Here is a 6,095-nt window from a genome sequence, read left to right as displayed (position 1 = left end):
CCCGAGCTCGCGGCCGCGTTTGTCCCGGCCCCGGCCCCGGCCCCGGCCCCGGCACGAGGCAGTCCCTGCCTCCCCTTGCAGCCGGGCTTGAGCAGGGTCGTATTGCTACCAGCATCTCAACCCTTGTAGCGTGCACCAGCCAGAGCAGTACACATGCCCCACGTGCCTGGGCCAGGTATCCGGGGTACGGCCGGGTTGGCCAAAGGGATCAGACCTCGTGGCACAAGGGCTTTCTTTTTTTGGACCCACTAGATTTTTTGCAAAATTAAATGAATAATAATCAATAATAGCAAAGCAATCATAATAAATAGCAATACATCAGCATAATGAAGAAAATAATAGCTCAGGCATCATAATAATAGATAGTCAAATAAATGATAGGCATAACAACCTGACAGTAAAAGATATCACCGCTACCATGACTTCTGATTCCAAAACGTCCCAGGAATCGGACCTTGTGGCAGAGGTGACGACTTTTAGTAGACCAACTCGATTTTTGGATAATAAAATAATGAAATAATAATAATAAACAATAATAACTGATAAATAATAGTAAAACAACAATAATAAATAGCAATACATAATAATAATAATGAATAAAATAATAGCTCACATCATAGTAATAGATAATAAAATACATGATAAGCATAATAACATGACAGTAAAAGATATCACCTCTACCATGACTTCTGATTCCAGGAACCAGAACTTGTGGTAGAGGTGACGTCTTTTATTAGAGCAACTCGATTTTTGCACAATAAAATAACAAAATAATAATAAACAACAAAGTATGCATAATAATAAGCTATAATAACTGATAAAATAATAAATAATAAAATAATAATAAAAGATATCACTTCTACCATGAGTACTGATTCAAAAATGTACCAGGAATCAGAACTGTGGTAGAGGTGATATCTTTTATTAGATTTTTGCAAAATAACATATTAAAAGATAATAATAAATGATAAATAATTCATAATAATAAATAAACAACAAATCATAATACATTATAAAATGATAAATAATAATTAAATGATAATAAAGGATATCACCTCTACCATGAATTCTGATTCCAGAATGTCCCAGGAATCAGAACTTGTGGCAGAGGTGATGTCTTTTATTAGACCAACTTGATTTTTGCAACAACAAAAAAAGTTCTTTATATGCAAGCTTTCTTTGCAAGAAAAATATTCTTTACCTGACAAAATGCTGACACATTTGTTTACCTGACAAATTATCTGTACCATAATTTTGGAGGTATCCAGGTTGTAGTCATATTGGTCTAGAGGCAAAAGGAATCAAAACTCATGGCAAACATGATCTCTTTTATTAGACCGACTAGATATTTGCCAAAAAAAAAAAAGTCTTTATTTGCAAGCTTTCAGGCATAGGTATCCTTCATCAGAGTTTTCATTTCTACCTAGGAGAACTTTTACAATTTTGGCAATCTCCTATGCCTGATGAAGGATGCCTGAAAGCATGCAAATGAAGACCGTTTTTTGCCAATCTCTAGTTGGTCTAATAAAAAATATCACCTCTGCCATGGCTTTTGATTCCAATACTTTTCGAGGCAGCTAACTGATGCAGCAAATGCAAACTCCAGGTCACTCTCAGGGAGTCTTAACTATCTTTTGGGTTAAAAAAAAAAAGTCATATTCCAGGTCAAATTAGCCAAATCAGTTCCAAATCATATGGATTGAGCAAAACTCACTGCTCTTTTTTTTTTGGAAAATTTTTCTTGTTTCAGGTCAAATTAGCCAAATCAGTTCTGAATCCTTTCGGCTAAGCAAAACTCAATTGTTCAGGCACCATATGTGGCACTACAACTGGCAATTTATATATATATATATATATATATACACATTTTTTTTGTAAAGTTTTTCATATTCCAGGTCCAATTAGCCAGATAAGTTCCAAATCCTTTTGACTGAGCAAAGTTCAATTGTTCAAATACCATATGTAGTGCTGCAACCAGCAAGTATCCTTCACCCCAGACTTTTCAGCCTGGAACTTCAGATATCCATTGGTGAGCTTCCTACGTGCAGGGCCAAGTCCAGAGGCTTGGGGTTTGCATGTCTCACTTGCCCTCAACCAAAGACCATAGGAGCAAGCTAGGGAGGATTCCCTCATTTCTATAAAGCAGGCATGTAGCCAAGATCCTCCCACTGGAAGCTGACCACTGGGAAGCTAATTACAAGACCCATAGGCTGTCCTGTCCACAGTGCATGGGACAGGGGTGCACACTCCATTACACAATGCCATTTAAATCCATCTTGGTTTAGGCAACAGACCAGTGCAGCAGCTACTTAGCCACAAGAGGCCAAGAAGCCCCGTCTTTTTTTTAAAGAAATTTTTCATGTTCCAAACCAAATCAGCCAAATCAAATCTAAATCCATGAGTCAGTCCAGAACCGTAAGTGGCACTACAACCGGAAAACATCCTCCACTCCCTCCAGGGGCTTCAGATATTTCCAATGTCTTTGGCAGGCATCCTACGTGCAGCCCCAAGCCGGGAGGCTTGGGGCTTGGATGCCCCCAAATTTCACCTGCCGTCAGCCATATGGCCACAGGAGCAAGCTAAAGAGGAGCCTCCCATTTCCATAAAGTGGGCTTTAAGCTCCAGCACCTCGGCGGGTACTTAACTACACCAGAAGAACAGTTATCCCGGGGAACGCTTAAGGAAAGCTGCCTTCTTGGGCCCAGATACATGGCGTTTCTCCTGCCAGGCCAAGCAGCTCTCAGCACATCCCCATGTCTGCTTGCTTCAAAATAAAGAAATGTTTCAACTTTGCCAGCCCAGGTCTTCACTAGTGAATTGCAGTGAGCAATAAGAAGTAAATAAGACAACTTATTTGTGTACTTATTTGTATTCACATTTGCATATTTTTCAGCATACGCTAATTTTTCAGCAAATACAACATTTTGAGCAACCATATGATAATTTCATATTTAAGACCTGGCAACACTGTGCCCTGCCCTCCCCACGTGTGAAGGTACAGACCTGTGCTTGGGCAGCCCTTACTCATGCTGCCTGGGTCTTTTCCACATAAGAAGAGATTCAGCTTTAGTGTGCTTCTGAAGGTGCTCATCTGAGTTAACCAGGAAAAGATCCTTGGGTTTTTTTTATTTTTAAAACAATGATTAACCTTCCTGATTTCTTTTAAAATACATAAGGGGGGCAAACTGGGTCCCGGGCAGGTGGGTACTGATGTGAGGGTGTAGATATCTTGAGGGACAATTTAACATGCCCTGCCAGGCCCCCTTCTTTGGTAAGAGAAACAACAGCACAAGCCACATTTACATCTTGGACTGCCCATGATTATGGCTCTTTTTTGTTTGTTTTTGGACATTTTTTACATCTATTTTTACAGCTGGGGCTGATGTCACTCTTGGTGCTGCTCTGAACAGGGGTTGGACTCTGGAGATCCCTTCCAGCCCTACTTCTATGACATGGGCTGTTCTGGTTCCTCTGCTTTACCTGTGGCAGGTTAAGGAGTTAGGTCTTGTGTTGTGTCAGGTTAGGGCATTAGCTCTTATGTTGTGTCAGGCTTGAGGGTAGTTTTATGAAGAATTAATGAATGGTGTGGAAGGGTTTGACAAGGACTGATCCTGCCTCAGGGGTTGGACTCAATGACCTCCTGAGGTCCCTTCCAACTCTCCTTTTCTGTGATCCTGAGAGACCACATAGTCTCCTCCTCTTTGCCCTACAGGAGCTAAAGGTAGGGGGGAAGTCCCCAGCCTTAAACTCCCCTTGAAAAGGCCCTCCTCTGCATTCATGCCTTTTGTGGCACAAAGATCCCATAGCTGTTCTTTGGGGGCAGAGAGCTCAGAACAGTGGCAGCAGGACAGCATATTTCTAACACCTTGGATTTCTGTGGGGGACCCTGGGGTTTGTCTTGGACATAACAGATACCATTGAGTGTGTCAGACCCTAGTCCAGTCTCCTGTGTCACACGCAGCAGACTGCAGATGATGAAAGGGAGAGTGAACTGGGGTTGATTTTTCCCCCCTACTCTTCCTCTCTCCCTTGCAGCCTCCAGCCTTGAAGGTCTCTTAAGGCAGTTCTGATTCAGAGGCTGTGCCTTTTATGTCCCATGCTCAGGGAACGTCACTTTTCTCCCAGAATTTCATAGGATCACAGAAGGAATCAGAACTTATGGAAGGGGTGATATCTTTTATCTGACCAACTAGATATTTGCAAACAAATAGGATCACAGGATCACTGGAAGGGTCCTCCAGAGGTCATCTAGTCCAACCCCCTGTCCGAGTCCTTGTCAAACCCTTCCACACCATCCATTAACTCTTTGTAAAACTACCCTAAAGCCTGACACAACATAAGACCTAATGCCCTAACCTTCCACAGGTAAAGCAGGGGGACCAGGGCAGCCCATGTCATAGAGAAGCAGAGCTGGAAGGGACCCCCAGAGGTCATCTGGGACAACCCTCTGCCTGAGGCAGGGTCAGCCCTAGCCAACCCATCCCATGCAGTCCAGAATCTAAACTCTACATAAGACATCCCTTAACCCTGACATAACACAGACCTAACACCCTCACCTGCCACAAGTTAAGCAGGGGAATGGGGCAGTCAGGGTCCTGCTTCTATGAAATGTTGTCAATATACCCTCAAGAGATCCCAGGTAGAGGGCTGTTCCCCCTGCTACAGAGGAAGGCAAAACTCCCCACAGTCTATACCAATCTGACCAGGGAGTAAATTCCTTTCTGACCCCAAATATGGCCATCTCTCTGACCTTCAGCAGAGAGGCAAGACCCTCCAGCCAGGAATGTTTAGCTTCATTCCCAGCAGAAGCATTGGCACACCCCAGTCAAAGTCCCCAGGTCTGGCTGTAGCCAGCACCCAACATCTCTGAGCATAGGCAACACGTAGGGAAGGCACAGTGGGGCACATGCCCCCCGCCCCGAGATTGCCTGCCGCCGAAGCTGCCTCCGGCTTCTGCAGGTGGTCACCACGCTGCCTTGTTGTTGACATGGCTGCTGGCGGTTGTGGGTGGTCCCTGCTTGCTGCCTGGTGCCAGTCACTTGCCACATCCCCCCCTCCCCCCTGCTGCTGACACTGCCGGTGGCAGCTGCAGGTGGTCCCTGCTTACCGCTTGCTGCTGCCAACACCACTGACAGTGGTTGCGGGCAGTCTCCACTCGCCACTTGCCACCATGGTGCCCCTGCAGTCGCGGGAGTCATTCATGCCTCTGAGGAAGGCTTAAAAACACCCTGATGCATGTAGCAGAGAGGGCAGGGAGAGGCTGGGGCAACCAATTTGCCCAGTCTCTTTTTAAATCTGGCTAAACTGTCAGCCCCCACAATATCTGGTGGCAATGAGTTCCACGCTTGAATGAAGGGCTGTGCAAAAAAAACCCAAACCCTTCTTTTTGCTAGCTTTAAACTTACTGCCTACTCGCTTCATTTTGGGACCCCTTGTGGATCATGTCCACACACCTCACAGTGCTACCATTGCCCGTGGCACACCTGAAAAGATCTCAAGGCACCCCAGAGGCCCCCTGGTTGGGAGTCACTGGTTTAAGGTGTAGGGGTCATGAAAGTAGGGGGTGCACCCTTCCCAGAGGGCAGGAGGGGGCAGGATCTGGGCTTTTGAGGGAGATGGCAGGTAGCTTCCCCATCCCTTTCCTAGCACCTGCTGAAGCTGTCTGTGTGGCTCCCTGGGCTGGGATTCAGCCAGCTTCACCGCTGAAAACAGAGGTGGGCTTTAATCCGGGTCTGATTTGACTTGCATTAAAACAGGAGTGGGACAGCCTTTTACCTTGAAGGGCAGGACACCTAGTTAGTGGTGCCCTGGGTGACACTTCCCAGGCGGTTAGCTGGTGGGACAGTGGGACCAGCAGCGTGTGCCCGGCAACCCGCCCCGGGCACAGACTCTGGCCGAGGCCACGCTTGGACCCTGCGGGCCCGGGAGCGCCTCTCTGGCAAGGCAGGCGGCACAGTTTTGCATCGTCGCTGGGGAAAGCCGACTGGGGGGGCAGCCCGCATCTCCTCCCCGGAGGGCGGCGGCGGCTGGCTGCGCGCCTCAGCACCGACCCGATGCAACCCTGGAAATGCGACGTCCGGGCCGGGAAGGGGGGG

At 46.5% G+C, this 6,095-nt stretch overlaps 1 protein-coding gene across 1 annotated transcript in view; it reads right to left on the bottom strand.

Annotated features, from left to right (window-relative positions):
- Nucleotides 1–5,943, bottom strand: part of HEY2 (hes related family bHLH transcription factor with YRPW motif 2) — a 19,795-nt gene extending 13,852 nt beyond the window's left edge. Inside the window, exon 1 of the mRNA XM_006027720.3 lies at nt 5,776–5,943. The gene's annotated coding sequence lies outside the window, so the exon portion shown is untranslated. The remainder of the gene's footprint in view (nt 1–5,775) is intronic.
- Nucleotides 5,944–6,095: the final 152 nt, after the last annotated feature.

Source organism: Alligator sinensis, unplaced genomic scaffold (genome assembly GCF_000455745.1).
Source record: "Alligator sinensis unplaced genomic scaffold, ASM45574v1 scaffold257_1, whole genome shotgun sequence".
Classification (NCBI taxonomy): Eukaryota; Metazoa; Chordata; order Crocodylia; family Alligatoridae; genus Alligator; species Alligator sinensis.
Note: the sequence above shows the minus strand (reverse complement) of the source record. Positions and strands in the feature narration are given on the sequence as shown.